The sequence below is a fragment of the Cnephaeus nilssonii genome (assembly GCF_951640355.1).
Source record: "Cnephaeus nilssonii genome assembly, chromosome: 2".
Taxonomy (NCBI): Eukaryota; Metazoa; Chordata; class Mammalia; order Chiroptera; family Vespertilionidae; genus Cnephaeus; species Cnephaeus nilssonii.
In genome coordinates, this window is record NC_137073.1 from 20,319,583 (window position 1) to 20,336,662 (window position 17,080).

Sequence of the window (17,080 nt, forward strand, 5' to 3'; positions counted from 1 at the left end):
ATTTTAATTTTTATTTAAGCACCTTCATCACATCCCCGATCTCCTTTACGCCCACGAAGGAAGTTACTATCTCTGTTGTCTTCATTTACGTACTATTTAGGACATTGAGAGTCAGGGAGGTGGAGTGACCTGCCCTAGAACTTGCAGAAGGAACCATGGACTCCTAGTCCAGTGCTCTTTGCATTCTACCCACAGTGCACAAGCTCTTTGCCTTGTGCATCTGGTGGGCCAGGAGGTGTTAAGTGAATGGCAGCTTAGAGGGCTGAGCTGAGCGACAGAGCCATGGGCGCCCGCATTGGGGAGGTGAAGGGGGTGGGGGTGGCAAGGCATGATGCTCTTTCCCTTCCTTTCCATACCAAACCTTGTCTGACTCTGACTCCAGGGTTCCAGAGCCCAGGTTCCGGGGCGCCGAGTGCAGTTGGGCAGCTACACTCACCCGCAGCCCCAAGGGTCCAGAAAAGGTGCAGGAGTAATTAAGGTCGAGGTGAAATCAACCAATAGAGCCTCCTTCCCGCCTCCCCCCCCCCTTTTTTTTTTTTTTTAAAGACGGGCTCCTAACCCCCCTCAGGGAGGCTCCCCGCGGCTTGATGAGGGTCCTCGGCCGCCGCTCCGGCCCTCGCTCCCGGCCCTCGCGGTCCCTCCACCAGCCCCCCGGCTCCCGCGCCCCCGGAGACCGGACTCTACCCCCGCCCCGCCTCCTCCTCCCCCCGGGGGCGGTGGCCCGTGGCGGGCGCGCTCATTGGCTGCGGCGCGAGCGAGGCCGGGGCCGGTAGCGCTGATTGGTCCGCGCGCCTCGGCGGAGCCAGGGACCCCGGGAGTCGCTGGGGGAAGCGGGCAGAGACCGGCGCAGCCGGAGCGCAGGGCGCAGCTCCCGCAGTTCGGAGTCCGCACCTCGGAGCCGGGCCTGGAGGTAAGGGCGCGGCGCTGGGGCGCGTGGGCGGGCCCCTCGGCGCGAGTCGAGGTGGAGCCCCTCGGCCCTGCCCCGGGGAGCAAAACCCGGCATCTTCGCTCCTAAGCACCGCCCTCATCCTCCCGAGACCTGGGCCCCCTCCCCTGAAAGGAGAAGGTCTCCCCGCTCCAGAGAGCAAATAGCCTCCTTTTCCCTTCAGAAAGGGGCTCCTCCTCGTGACCCTAAGCTCTAGAGGTAAGGTTCTCCCTTATTCGCCCCTTGGATGAAATGTGCCCTCCAAAAGTGGGGTCCAGCTTCCTCAGGTATCTAGGGCCCTCTCACCTCTTCGGAGACACATGTCCCTCCCTCCCCTAAACACTCAGTTTGGATCCCCTCCAACCCGCCCTTCTGAAGGATGGGGTCTTCTCAGCGTGTGGGTGACAGTGCGCTCTCCCCCGAAAATGGAGGCTCCCACATACCCTGGGAAGTGAGCCCCTCCTCAAGAGGGGTCCCCTCTTGCTCCCCTGAACATGTAGATGAGGGGCTTTTATACTCAGAAACAGGGTAAGGGTCTGGATACCCATCCAGACCAAGTCCCCCCCTCACTCCACCCCTATCTAACCCTTTCACACAAGCCCACCCCACCTCTTCCCCATACCCACCTCCCCTCTCTCCCCCCTCACCCACCTCCCCCCCCCCACACCCACCTCCCCCCTCACCCAATCCCATCCTTCCCTAGCCATACTGCCACACCTCACTGCTCCACCTAATGCCATCTCACCTCTCTGGCCAGGGTAAGAGGTTTAGTTGAAGGCCTAGTGACTGCAGCCCTTAGAGCTGGGGTCCTGAGCCTAGAGACCCTTCCAGGAGCCTCCAAACTCAGACAGCAGAGATGGGTTCTAAGGCGGCAGAGACTCCTGCCCCCCAACACCCACCCACCCACCCACACATACACGAGTCCTTCCCCTCTCCTAGAGAAGGGGGTGTCCATGCAGAAAGAAGGGCCCCAGTTTGCTCTCTGCCCCCCCCCCCGCCCCCAGCTCCTTGGGCATTGCCCAGTGGGATTCCCTAGGCGCTTGACCAGGGGAGATGGATGCTGCAGGAGCCGTCCACTGGGCTGGAGACAGGGTAGGCTTTGCTGCTCCGAAGAAGCTGGTCTAAGGGACAGGATGTTGGTGATTTGAGGGGGGCTGTGAGCAGCTCTTCTCTAGCGGGCCAGATTGTGGGGACTGCGAAGAGAGAGGCAAAGAGCTTTGCCTTGCTCTTTGCAGCTGTCCCCGGGACTTGGAGTGTGGGGAAATGTGCGTCCTGGATACACAAAGAGGTCGGCCCTGGAGAGAGAGAGAAATGGCCCCGTCTGGAGCCCTAAGACCTCAAAGGAATTCTAGGTCAAGATCCTGCCCCTTCCTTGGACGGTTAAGCGATCAGACGCACAAAGAGGGGAAGAGACTTGCTCAAGGTCACCCAGCCAATGGGTGGCAAAGCTGGCTGGTCACAGCCTCTCCAGGGCTTGTGCGGTTCCAGGATCCTGGACACTATCTCCAGTCCTCACATTTACGTCCCGGACCACTGGGCACTGCCGTCCCCACCTGTCAGAGAAAAGCCAGGAGCTTACTGAGCCCACTGCCAAATTTAGGCTTGCCAAAATCCACATCAACCCAGGATAGCAGATAAGGTTGTGGGCACTATGCTTGAGCCAAGACCCCTGCAGGTCCTCGGTTGCACAGCCAAGTTTGCTCCGGGAACCGTGGCCAGGGTCCGAGGAAGGCACGTCCTTTCCTTCAAGGCCTTTTCCCTCTCGGTCCCTGGACATCCTTCCAGCCCCGAGTGCCCTGCAGCAATCTCCCGTTCCCGCTCCGAGAACGGCTTCTCTTCCTGAGGCGCTGGATGGGACAAGAGCTGGAACCCTGGCCCGTCACACTCCACTTTAGATCGGGAGCCAAATTCAAGGTGCCAAGGGGAATGTTTAGAGCATGAGGGAACCGCAGTGTATACGGGTTGAGAGGTTGGTCTCTGACCCCTCTTATCTGGGTCCAGAGCCCAAACCTGCTACTTACTGTGTAATCTTGGGGCAATTATTAACCTCTCTGTGACCAGGTTCCCTCAGTGTCCTTATCAGAGTAAAATGAGTTAATCTTCATAAACTGTGTGGCACACAGTAAGCGGAAACAATGATTATGACTACAAGTCCAAAGTCATGAAACCTCTAAAACGGCAGGGGGGGTTGTGCTTTTAGGTAGAACTGATGACCTGCCCTGTAGATCATCTGCCAGGGGCCAAGGCAGTGAAGGTTGGCCGGCACTTGGAGACGAGAGTGATGTCTGCCCAGAGATAGTGCGGTGTGTGGAATGGACCGCAGACCCTAAAGTCAGATGGGGCCAAAGGTCAACTCCTGGGGGACCTTGGGCAAGTCATTCACCTCTCTGAGCCTTCGTGTACTCATCTTTGAATGAGGTTTTCTGTAAGGTAGGCAGCAGATTAGAGACAGGGCTAGAGCAGGTTTTCTCATCCTGGGCTCTGTAGACATTCGGGCTGGATGGTCCTGTGCCCTGGAGCCGTCCCTTGCCCTGTAGGGTGCTCAGCATCATTCCTGCCCTCTACCTATTAGATGCCAGTTCAGCCGCCTCTAGCTATGACAGCTCGAACTGTCTCCAAGCATCGTCCGATGTCCCCTGGGGGCAAAGTCATCTCCCACACACCCACTGAGAACCACTGGTGTAATACTTGTGCCTTGCACAGAGTTGATGCTTGATATAAGAAACATCCTCCTCGCTCAGGCTCCTCCTTTCTGCTTTCTGTGTGATGGAGGTCGTGGTGGTCAGGCCCTGAGCCTCCCAATGCTAATGACAATTTTAACCCCTCCCATTTTAAACAAGACTGCCATCTCCAAATTGCCTTCATGTGCATTACTCTAGGCTTCCCATTTCACAGATGAGCAAACTAAGGCTCCCGGAGGTTAAATGATTTTCTAAGGCTGTTACCTCCTGTCCTGCTAGAGGGCAAAGAAATGGTCATGGCAGTTTTAAAACCGTTTTAAAAGTAACCTAGTTGTGGAGCCTTTTTCAGAAGATCGTTTGGCAGTCTTTCAAAACGTAAATGCCATGCCCTTTGGCCGAGCCGTCCTGCTTCTAGGAATCTCCTAGGCTCACACGTGTGCAGAGCGACGAATACACGACTGCAGGGCTTTTTAATACGGACGTGGGGAGGAGTTACATTACCACGCAGTCACATGGGGAAATGAGTGTATTTTAGAAGAATGATGTAGATCTACGTTCCTGACCTGGAAACTTACTGTTTCATGAAAACAATAAAGTCACAATATCAATATATGCAATATAATCCCATTTTTGGAAAAAAAGATACTGTATGTAAATACATATGAGAGTGGGTAATTAGGGGAGTGAGGAGCATGGAGAGTGTGTGTGTGTGTGTATATATATATATATATATATATATATATATATATATATATGTATATGGAAATATTCATGAGAGAAAAGAAGAAAAGGTATACCCTAGCCAGCTTCCCGGGCATTAAAAATGAGCAACGCGGAGCCCACCGGAGTTGAGAGACTTGCTCAGGGCCCCTCAGCCAGGATATGTACAGCAGTGGGACCCCGGCCGAGTTCCGAATCCCAAGTTGGGGCTGTTTCAGCTGCCCAGCTGCAGTGTCTGCTGATGGCTATGGTCCGAGGACCTGCATACATGAAACCCTCTCTCCAGGGATGTGGTCAAGCTGCAAGTCGCCAGTGGCTGAAACTCGGGCTGTGAGCTCCCTGAGAGCTCTGGGGCCAGGACACAGGAACCTGAGGCCTCATCTCCAGCAGCCGAGCCTCCCTGGCCGCGGGGAAGTCCGTCCACCAGCAGCCCAGTGGGTCCTGGGGTTGGACTGACTGCAGCTGAACCAGCGTGGGTGCCTCAGGCCACGGCCACTTTACCTCTCAGTGTCTCGTGTCCCCATCTTTAAAAAGGGAACACTTGTAAATTTTGTTTTTAAAAAAGGAGAAGGAGGGGCAGTGGTAGAACCTACCTCACTGGGTTATTATGAAAATTAACTGGAACAGTTCAAACACCCGGGACACAGTCCTGCTTAGGTGATATGAGTCCTGGCTCTCCCCTTCTCGCTGTCCGCCTGCCCCTGGCCGGGAGGCAGAGGACAAAGCCTCTGAGTGGCAGCTGGCTGAATCGGCACCCCCACTTTCCTCTGCCGCCTGGCAGAGAGTCCAGGGGACGGGGTTCTGAGGGTGACTGCTCTCTTTCCTTCTCCCTGGAGTCCAACGCTCCCTGCTTTTCTAGACGCTCCATGCATTCACTGTCTTACTCATCGCGGGGACAGGATGGCCTGATGCGGCCTCTAATTACACATTCCTTCGATAATAAGATCAGCTCTCCCAGGGCACATCTTCCTCCTCCTTCGGGAGCTATCTCCCGTTCTGTCTTTTGTAGCACCTCTCCCTGGTCCTCCCCACCCACAGCAGGAGGCCATTTCTCCTCCTCCTCTGAACTCCCACCACCCACATCCAGGGCTGCCCGGGGCCCAGGACTGTGGGCTGGTGTTTCTCCCTTCCTGGAACTGCTGGAGGGTGACGAGCACACTGGTCTCATTTGCTCCGTGTCCCAAATGCAGAACATAGTTCCTGGCACACAGTAGAGACTCCACGGGCATTTTGTGTGCACGTAAATGTATTTGTTTATGATGGTAAAATACACATGACATAAAATTAACCATTTTAATTGTTTTAAAACGTACAATTCAGTGACATTTAGTACATTTCAAATATTATACAACCATCACCACCATCTAGATCCAGAACTGCTTTATCACCCCGAAAGGAAAGCTTGTACCCAATAAGCAGTCACTTCCCCTCCCCCTAGCTCCTGACAACCACTAATCTGCTTTCTGACTAGATAGAGTTGCCTATTCTGAATATTTCACACAAATGGGATCATGAAACATATGGCCTGTTGTATCTGGCTTCTCCATGTTGTAGCGAGTGTAGTACTTTATTCCTTTTTATGGCTAAATAATATTCTATTGTATGGATAGACCAACTTGTTCATCCATTTGTCAGGTGATGGACATTTGGGCTGTTTCCAGCTTTTAGCTATTGTGAATAAGGCTGCTATAAATATGTGGACAAGTTTTGGGTTGAAGGCCTGTTTTTAACTTTTTGGGGTATATGCACAGGAGTGGGACTGCTGGGTCATATGGTAATTCTTTGCTTAACTTTTTGAGGAACTGCCAAACTATACCATTTTACATTCCTACCAGCAATGTATGAAGGTTCCAGTTTTTTCACATCTTTGCCAACACATTATTTTCTGTATTGTTATTATTACTATTATTACTATTACTATTACTTCCATCCTAGCAGGTGTGAAGGTATCTGCTTATAGTTTGGATTTGCATTTCCCTGATGACTAATGATGTTGGGCATCTTTCCATGTGCTTATTGGCCATTTGTATATCTCCTTTGGGGAAATGTCCATTCAAGACCTTTGCCCATTTTTGAATTGGGTTGTTTATCATTTCATTGAGTTGTAAGAGTTCTATTTAAATGTATTTTTGTGTTGCCATTTCCTCTTGTATTTAGATATTTGCTCAGCTCCTGTGGGTCAGACACTGTCTGTGACCTTGGGATATCAAGGTGACTACAATGCAGTTCCTGCCCACAAGGGGCTCACAGTCTAGAGCAAAGTTTCTAACCTCGACACTGTTGACATTGTTGTGGAGCCGTCCTGTGCATTTAGGATGTTCAGCAGCATCCCTGACCTCTACCCACTAGATGCCAGTTGTACACTCCTCCTCAAGTTCTGACAACCAAACATGACTCCCGACATTGCCCAATTCCCCTGGAGAGCAAAATTGCTCCTAGTTGAGAGTTACTGGTTTAGATGCGGACACAGGTGTGTATATCTATAATTTCAGCCATTTCTCTTGTGCCACAGAGAGTACACAGTGGACATTCAGGACACATTTGTTGGGTGGGTGGGTGGGTGGATGGATAGATGGAAGGAAGGATGGGCACACCCTTTTGTTGGTTGGGTAAATTGAGGGATATGCGTGTGAATGGATGGATGAGTGCATGAATGTAACTTACAGGTCTGGACATGTGCCCGAAACTCTACTATGGGAAAACAAAACACCAGTCTCCCAGCTGGAATAGTCTACCGCACCTGGCACAATGGGTCTCATGCTTTAGCATCAGAATCCCCTGGAGGGTGTATTAAAGCACAGACTGCTGGGCCCCGCCACTAGAATTTGTGCTTCAGTAATATCACCGGCCTGGCAGAATGCTCCCACCTAGTTTCCATGTCCTTTGGCAACCTGCACCAGACTTCCCCCACCTCGCCAACCTCAGATGTCCATTCTCAGATGTCCCATGGCCTTCACTGCCAATGTCAACACTTACTTCCTTGGACTGTCGGCAGCATGCTGGAAATCTGTTCCTTGGCCACACAATTTCTTTCAGAGGTGTCCTAGCACCTTGCTACTGGAAGTGTGGCCCAGTGACCAGCATCATCGCATCATCTGGGAGCTGGTTCGAAATGCACACACTTGGCCCTGCCCCCCACCCAGGCCTACAGACTGTAAATCTGCACTTTAGCAGCATCTGGAGGGGATTCACGTGCACATTCAAGTTTGAGAACATCTCTGACCTTCACAACTCAAAGCTAACCCTGCATAGCTTTACAGAGTTACATTGATAGCATCCGACATAGCTTTACAGAGTTACATTGCATAACTTTACAGAGTTACATTGATAGCATGCCAATGGTGTGTGGGTGGGACATCATTAGGACATCATTGGCCATTCATATCTTTATCTCTTGGACTGTCTGAACCGCCCTTGTTTGACCCAAGGGAAATAGAGGCCCATTGGAGCAGTGCCTTGCTCAAGGTCGTACGATGACCATGAGGCAGAATGGAGAGTGTCATCCATTCCCCAGTGGCGAGCGGGCTCCAGCGGGGTTGAAACGCCACGGCGGCGATACGCGAACATACGGAGTGGAGGGTAGCATTCTGAAGCTGCTAGGTTTGCTCTTCAAAAGTGGAGGAAGGGGAGATGACTTAAAAGTGGGCCAAGAACAAGAACTTAAGTGGTATTCTTTTATTCTTCTTCTGTTTTCAGCAAGTGTTTATTGAGTACTTAGTAAATGCCAGACATTAGCATCATGTAAATGGTGTTGAATAAGAAAAACAAGGTCTCACTCTTTAAAAAAAAAAATAATTTTGTTGATTGATTTTACTAGAGAGAGGGAGAGACAGAGAGAGAAATATCAATTTATTGTTCCACTTATTGATGCATTCACTGGTTGATTCTTGTATGTGCCTTGACTGGGGACCGAACCCACAACCTTGGCCTATCAGTTATTGTACAACTTCCATGTGTCCTGTACAGTACTAAGTGTGTGTGTGTGTGTGTGTGTGTGTGTGTGCGCGCGCGCGCGTGTGTGTGTGTGTGTGTGTGTGTGTGTGTGTGTGTGTGTCTGAGAGAGAGAGAGAGAGAGATACAGCTGTTACACCAGAAGATCTTCTAGGCTAGCTGCGGGGGGCGGGGGGGGGGGGGGCGGGGGCAGACGGAAGGCCCACAAACAACTGCCATTCAGTGAAATGAGTAATTGGGAGAAGGCGGGGAAGAAAGCGATTACATGCCCCTGACCCTGGGGATTCTGGGGAAGAACTTTCAGGAGAAAAATGCAGAAAAGAAGGAAAGGTCTCAACAAAGAAAATATGAACAGAAAGGCTCAGAGACTTCCTGCAAAACTGTTAAAAGAAAATCTTCAAGGGAAAAAAGGATAAAATCATGACTCCCATACAGATACAAAAACGAACACTTGTTAATGATGTTACTAAGCTCATTCAATGAGGGGGCTGGGCAGATGTTAGAACCGGTTCAAAGGAAAAGTCAAATAAAGCATAATTGTCTGTGGAGTAAAGGAATGTTGAACTGCGTGGCAAATGGGGGCCAACTGTGGTTAGACAAGACAGAATTTGCTTGTCTATCAGTCTCCTAACAAATTACAAAGAGTTGGGAAAAATAGCTTGAAGATAATGAACAGGGCTAGAGTCAGAGAGTGTGACGGTTTGCATTGTATGTAGATACTGCATAATTTTTCATTGAGATTCTTTTTTTTTTTTCTATGAAACCAACGTTCAGAGTATGGGGGAGGCGTTAGCTGGAGCACAGAGTGGGTGAATGAGGAGAGGGGAGCTGCAGGAGGGCCAGATCATGGACAGCCAGGTGACCTATGATAATGCGCTTGGACTTGACCCAGAGACCAAGGGGGAATCATGGGAGGGTTTTAACATAGAAGTGACGTGATTTGATTAGCACTTGGGAAAGATCCTTCTGGACCGACGACAGGAGGATCAGACAGAGGAGCCTGATAGCAGGTGAGCTGGCGGGGGCTTCACCTGCGGTCGGGCTAGGCAACTTTTTTCTAAAGGAGACGATAGTAAATATTTGTGGCTTTATGGGCCATACCGTTTCTATTGCAACTATTCAACTGTCTGTACCATGACAGCAACCATGGGCCATGTCAATGAATGGGCATGTCTGTGTCCTAAGGAAACTTTATTTACAAAACAGGCTGGGGCCAGATATTTCCCCACCCTCACCACCATAGTTTATCAGCCCTGCACTGGAGCAATGTCAAAGAGGCTCGAGCTGTCAGTGGTTTTGACAGGCCTCTTGTATCCCTTCCTTCCTCAAAATGTTTAGAATCCATGGGCAGCTGTTGGAGGGAGCCCAGGGACACCTCCTCCCACTTGCCTCTGCGTGGATTTAATGAGGGAACCAGACGATCCCCCGGGGTGGATCGCTGGCCTTGGAGCAAAAGTTTTTAGGACCTCTAAGCTCCTTCGGGGCAAGGTGGACCGCACAGCCTCTTACAGTAGCCAAAGGAGCAAGCCACCACCTGGGCTAGATGTGCTGAACAGAGCCTGCCTCCCCTCCCCTTGCCCAGAGCTGTAAATAGCTCTCTGCCGGCTTTTCAGGGTTTGGGAACAGGCTGGAAATGAGCACACCACGGAGCATTTGTGCAAATTGCTGCCTGCTTGCGGATTTGCATGCCTGGCATCCGCCCCAGCCCTAAGTGCACAGCCTTCCCAGGGGCTGAGAGCAGGGCTCAGAGAAGAACCACACGCAGAAGAGCAGGGGCATTTTGACCTGGGAACAGGGTCCAGGAGGGCTCCACGCCGGGCTGTCAGGGTGATGCTAAGCTATAGGACAAGAAGAAACATTCTAAAGACCCTGGATGGAGTCAACTCAGGCTCTGCCCCTCCTAATGACAATGACCCATAAATAATGGCAGCTCATATTTGCTGAGCATTCGGTGGGTGCTAGGGCTGTTCTGGGGGCTTTTTGTATATTTGCTCATCCATTGCTCACAGCAACCCTGGGAGGAAAGACTGGTCTAATTGTGGAGGTGGAAGTGGAGACTCAGAAAGGACAACTGCCTTGCCTGGGCTTAGTTTACCCATCAATCAATGGGAATAATATTGTCTTATCCCTTTACTATAATAGCGCAGTTATAGTAAAACCAGTCGTAGGTGGAGAAAGTCCAAAGCGCTTCCTTTCAGCAGCAACCGCCCACCAGCAACTCAAGTCATTTGCAGGAATTGATCAAATTCAACCCTGTGATCCTGCTGTGGGCCTAGGTTTGCCTCTGCTTCTCAGACACTCCTATGGGGTTAAGGAAAAGGCAAGCATTTGGAAAGCAGATGTATTGCTAGCCCCCTGAGTGTCCTAAGATAGGACTTTTGGGCCTCGATTTTCTCATCTGTAAAATGGCAACATTATATTGGTGATTGTTAGATTGGATGTTATGAGGGAACATGGTTGGCCGGCCACTGTGGCTCAGGGATTGAGTGTTGACCTATGAACCAGGAGGTCACGGTTCGATTCCAGGTCAGGGCACATGTCAGGGTCTCAGGCTCAATCCCCAGTACAGGGTGTGTAGGAGGCACCCAATCAGTGATTTTCTCTCATCATTGATGTTTCTATCTCTCCCTCTCCCTACCTCTCTGAAATATATATATGTTTTTGGTTTTTGGTTTGTTTTTTTGTTAAAGAGGGAACGTTGCCCTAGCCCAGTGGTCGACAAACTGTGGCTCGCGAGCCACATTCGGCTCGCAAGCCACGGTTTGCCGCTCTGTTGACTAATGAGTTTGCCAACCACTGACCTAGACTCTCGATTCCAATAATTACAGGCTGTTGTTGTTCCTTGTGATTAAGCCCCTATCCCAGTGGTGGGCAAACTCATTAGTCAACAGAGTGGCAAACCGAGGCTTGAGAGCCACAGTTTGCCGACCACTGCCCTAGCCGGTTTGGCTAAGTGGATAAAGCATTGGCCTGCAGACTGAAGGGTCCTGGGTTTGATTCCGGTCAAGGGCACATGCCTGGGTTGCAGGCTCGATCCCCAGTGGGGGCATACAGGAGGCAGCCCATCAATGATTCTCTCTCGTCATTGATGTTTCTCTCTCTCTCTCCCTCTCCCTTTCTCTCTGAAATCAATAAAAATATATATATATTTATTTTTTTAAGAAAAAAAGAGGGAACGTGGTCGAAGCTTTCTGCCTGCCAACCCCTGGCTCTATTAGGATTATATGATTTCATGCTCTTAATAACCCAGGTGGGAAGGTCCTCTTTTGTGAATGAGGACACAAAGAGCATTTTAACTTTCTTGGTCAATGTCACAGAGCTAGGAAGAACCTGAAGCTGGACATGAACCGAGAACTGCCCAGGTTCAAACCCAAGTCTTTGAACACGGGTTTCACTGGGGACCTCCAAGTGCCAGAGGTTGAACTCCCTCCTCCTTCTCTTCCATGCCTTTCACCTGGTCTGTATGGACGTACTTACTCTGCTTTTTAAGAATAATTATTTCCCAAATGGGTGATGCAATGCATGGTAAAACAAACAGTACAAATGGGTTCACACAAAAAAGTAAATTTTCAACCCTTATCCCCATCTCCTGGACCCCTCTGCTCCCTACAAGCAGCTGTGTATTTTAAAAATGGTCACACTTAGGCGCTTTGTTTTATCTTTAATATGTTACAAAGATCTTTTCTTATCCCTTTTCATGGCTTATCCCTATCAATGGGTCTCTAGGTTGTTTCCAATATTTTGCCATTACAAAGGAAGCATGAGTGGACAACCATGTACACAGTCACTTCACACATGTGCAAATATTTCCATAGGATAAATTCCTATACGAGAAATTGCTACATCAGAAGGCATATTAGCATTTTTCCAAATACTTTCTGTAAACCATTTTCTTATATCATATAATATGCATACAGAAACATGTACACAAAGAAAGAACAGCTCAGTGGTTTTTTACGAAGCTAATTGTCATATAACTGCCAACAAGATCAAGAAGTAGAGCCAGAAATAGCAGGCCCGCCCAGGCCAGGTGCTCAGTTGGTTAGAGCATCATCCCATACAACAAAAATGTTGCAGGTTCAGTCCCCAGTCTGGGTGCGTACAGGAGGCAACCGATCAATGTCTCTCTCTCAAATCAAAAAACATATAATCAGGTGAGGATTAAAATAAAAAGAAATAGCAAGCCCTGTTCCCTTCTTTTTAAAAAAATATATTTTTATTGATTTCAGAGAGGGAGAGGGAGATAGAAACATCAATGATGAGAGAGAATCATTGACTGGCTTCCACTTGCATGCCCCCTACTGGGGATCGAGCCCACAACCCGGGCCTGTGTCCTTGACCGGAATCGAACCTGGGACCTTTCAGTCCCTAGGCCGATGCTCTATCCACTGAGCCAAACCAGCCAGGGCCCCTGTGCCCTTCTTAACCATTACCCCATCCCAAGTCACCCATCCATCTCTCACAGAGATCCTTGCTTGCTCTTACTTATAGATACAAGTGTACTCCTGAGGATGCATTCTTTATTACCCATTCAATTTGCTTGTTGTTTCCCCCCCCCACACACACACACACACTCTATTCTTTGGTATCTAGCTTCCTTTACAGACTGTAACATCTGTACAATTTATCCATGTTGTTCTCTGTAGCTTGGTCCATTCATTTTCATTGTTGCCTAGTAATCCATAGCATGAATAAGCTATAATTTATTTATGGACTCCACTGCTGATGTGCATTTTCGTGGCTTGCAGTTTGAAGTTTGTCTTTGTTTGTTCATGCTGCTATAACAAAATACCACAGACTGGATGGCTTAAATAACAGAAATGTCTTCCTCACTGTCCTGGAAGCTGGAAGTCTGAGATCAGGGTGCCAGCACCGTTGAGTTCTGGGGAGGGCTCTCTGCCTGACTTGCACACAGCTGCCTTCTTGCCATGTCTGCTCTTGGTAGAGAAAGTGTCTGGAATCTCTTCCTCTTCCTGTCATGAGGGTTCCACCCTCTTGATCTCATTAAAAACTAATTATCTTCTAAAGGCCCCGCCTCCAAAAACCATCCCATGGGTGGTTAGGGCTTCAGCGTGTGAATGTGGAGGAAACAATACAGTCCATAGCAAGGCTTTTATAAATACAGGCATACCTCGATTTATTGTGCTTTGCTTTATTACGCTTCCCACACACTGCTTTTTTAAAAAAATTTATCTCTATTGTTGAGAGTATTACAGATGTCCCCCATTTTTCCTCCATTGCCCCCCTCCACCTGGCTCCCACCCCAGGCCTTCACCGAACTATTGTCTATGTCCATGGGTTATGCATATAAGTTCTTTGCTTACTCTCTTCCCGCCCTCCCTACCCCTTCCATCTGAGATCTGTCAGTCTGTTCCATGCTTCCATGTCTCAGGACCTATTTGGTTCGTCAATTTATTTTGTTCATTAGATTCCACAGTTCAGTGAGATCATGTGATACTTGTCTTTCTCTGAGTGGCTTATTTCACTTAGCATAATACTCTCCGGGTCCCTCCAGGCTGTCTCAAAGGGTAAGAGATCCTTCCTTTTTACTGCGGCATGGTATTCCGTGGTGTAAATGTATTCCAGCCAACCCTGCATTGAGCAAGTCTATAGTCGCCATTTTCCATCAGCATTTGTTCATTCTGTGTCTCTTTGTCACATTTTGATAATTCGCACAATATTTCAAACTTTTTCATTATTGGTATATTTGTTATGGTGCTTTGTGATTAGTGAGCTTTGATGTTACTACTGTAATTGTTTGGGGGCGCCACAAACTGCACCCATCTAGACAACTGATAAATGTTGTGTGTTCTGAGACACAACAATATTGAAATTAGGCCAATTAACAACCCCAAAATGGCCTCCAAGTGTTCAAGTGAAAGGAAGAGTCGAACACTCACTTTAAGTCAAAAGCTAGAAATGATTAAGCTTACTAGTAGTGAGACAGGCCGAAAGCTGGGCCTCTGCAGCCAATCAGCCACGCTGTGAATGCCAAGGAAAAGTCTTGCAGGAAATTGCAGGCACTACTCCAGTGAACACACAGATGATAAGAAAGCAAATGCTATTGCTGAGAAGGAGAAAGTTTTAGTGGCCTGCGTAGAAATCACACCAGCCACAACACTCCCTTAAGCCAAAGCCTAATCCAGAGCGAGGATTGTGCGAAGGCTGAGAGAGGTGAGGAGGCTGCAGGAGAAACGTTTGAGGCTGGCAGAGGCTGGTTCATGAGGTTTAAGGAGAGAAACCATCAGTGCAAGCTGATGTAGCAAAGGATTTAGAATATGACACAATCTAGTCAATAAAGCAGCAGCAGAAGCCGACTCCAGTTTTGAAAGTTCGACTGTGGGTAAAATGCTATCAAACAGCCCCGCTGGCTACAGAGAAATCGCTCACGAAAGAGTCAGTCGATGCGGCACACTTCATTGTGGTCTTATCTTAAGAAACCGCCACAGCCACCAGCCCTCAGCACCGCCACCCTGTCCGTCAGCAGCCGTCAATATCGAGGCAAGACCCTCCGCAGCAAACAGATTATGACTCGATGAAGGCTCAGATGACGGTGGCATTTTGGGGGCAATAAAGCATTTGTTAATTAAGGGATGTACATTGGGGTGTATTTTTTTTTTAGACATAATGCTATCGCACACTTAATAAACTACAGTATAGTGTAAACGTAACTTTTATGTGCACTGAGAAACCCCAAAATGTGTGACATTCGCTTAATTACGACCTTTGCTTTTTGGTGGTGGTCTGGAACCGAACCCGCAGTATCTCTAAGGTAGGCCTGTGGTGTTGCCCGAACATTCTAGAATAAACAGCTGCCCAATTCAGAGTCACCAGCAGTGTGTGTTCGAGTTCCAGGCCTCTTCCCCTCTCCAGCTCCCCAATTAGGACGTGTTATTGTATTTTGTAATTTTAGCCATTCTGATGGGCATGTGGTAGTTTTTAAATTTCTCTACTTAGTAACTGAATTTGATCGTCTTCTCTATACATTTCTTGGTCATGTGGATTTCCTATTTTATAAAGTCCCTATTTCCATCTCTTCCCCATTTTTCTTTTGAGTTGTCTATTTTTTATTTCATTGCTTTGTAGGAGTTTTGTCATGCAGGATAATGAACCCTTGGCCAGTTACATGTTTTGCAATGATCTTCTACTCTATGTAATTTTCATTTTCAATGGTGACTTTTGTTGATTGGAATTTTTAATTTTTATATAGCTCATATTTTTTTATCTTTTATGGTTAATGCCTTTTGTGTCCTATTTTAAAAATCCAAGGTCATTCACATTGCCCCCTCTGTTATCTCCTAGAAGCTTCCACGTGTTGTCTTTCAGATTGATCTCTGTAACCCACCTGGGGTTGATCTTTAGGTATTGGATTAGGTAGGATCACGACTGATTTTTCTCTCCACGTGGATAATCCAACTGACCCAATATCACTGCCATTTTGTAGAAATCAAGTGCCTGCATAAGTGTAGGTCTATTTTCTAGTCTCTGTTCTGTTTTACTGGTGTGTTTATCTTTACCCCCACATCATACTGTCTTAACCACTTAGCCTTAGAAATGATAGAACATGCCAGGTCAACCACCACTTATACTGACAATTCAACAAAAAGGTATTGTGCGCCCCATACAGTGCCAGACAGTATAGTGATGGGGGTATGCTTTTTAAGAATAAGCACAGCTTTAAAAGGTTTGCGGTCTGTAAGTGGCCAGAATGAACCAGGTAATTATACAAAGGTGACCTGTAAATGTGATGGTGCCATACAGGGGAAAGGAATGTGGAGCTAAGAGTCTTCTAAGAGGGGATTTGATCTGGTGGGCGAGGGTCAGGGTTTCCTGGAGGAGGGGCATCATGAGTTGAAATCAGAGGGGTGAGTAGGAATTTAAAAAATCAGAAGCAAGGGGCCTTTCCAGTGTGGCTCAGTGGATAGAGCATAGGTCTGTACACCGAAGGGTCCTGGGTTTGATTCTGGTCAAGGGCACATAACTCGGTTGCAGGTTCTTCCTGGGCCAGGCCCTGGTCAGGGAGCGTGCCGAAGGCAACCAATCGATGTGTTTCTCTCACATTGATGTTTCTCTCTGTCTCTCCCTCTCTCTAAAATCAATGGAAAAATATCCTCGGGTGAGGATTTTTTTTAAAAAAAAATCAGAAGCAAGGGAAAAGCATTCAGGGCAGTGGGAACAGCATCTGTGAAGGCTCTGGGGTAGCAGCCTACACAGGACAGACACAAGATCCAAATGTCAGAACCCAGAGGGATGGGAAGTTGTGGGCAGAGATTGGAAAGGGGAGAGGGAACAGACCTCAAGGCCTTTGAACCAGGTTCAAGGGCTAGTTTTTATACCAAGAACAACTGTCCTAAAAAATAACAAGTCCCCTTGAGTCTTCAGATGAAGGGCCGTTCTAAGAGCCTCTTCAGCATACGTAGGGCTGCTGCTTTGCAGAATATGTGTGGCAGCCTCCGGAGTAAGACATCAGTCCTATTTAGCCTCGTCCCGCAGCTCCCGGCACCTGGAGTTTCCGTTTTGCTAGCAGTGGAAGTGACAGTTCTTCTGAGGAGTCTGCCCGAGTCCCGCAGGCAGCAGCATCTGCCCAGCACCATGTCAGTCTGGGAGCCTCTCCCCAGCCCGCCTGCTGGGTCATGCCTGGGATGGGCCTGTGCCAGACACCATGCTGTGGACTTGAACCATTCCTCCTCATTCATCTTCACCTCGAAGCAGGTGACCTACCTTTGTTCCTTAAGAGCAGTGTGTTTCTGCTGGGCCCTCCCCACCCCCAGGGAGCCTTTGGCAAGATCTGAAGACATTTTGG

At 48.7% G+C, this 17,080-nt stretch overlaps 1 protein-coding gene across 1 annotated transcript in view; it reads left to right on the forward strand.

Moving 5' to 3' along the window:
- The first annotated feature begins 828 nt into the window (after positions 1-828).
- ABAT (4-aminobutyrate aminotransferase) overlaps positions 829-17,080 on the forward strand; it is a 78,110-nt gene continuing 61,858 nt past the window's right edge. Inside the window, exon 1 of the mRNA XM_079780465.1 lies at positions 829-910. The gene's annotated coding sequence lies outside the window, so the exon portion shown is untranslated. The remainder of the gene's footprint in view (positions 911-17,080) is intronic.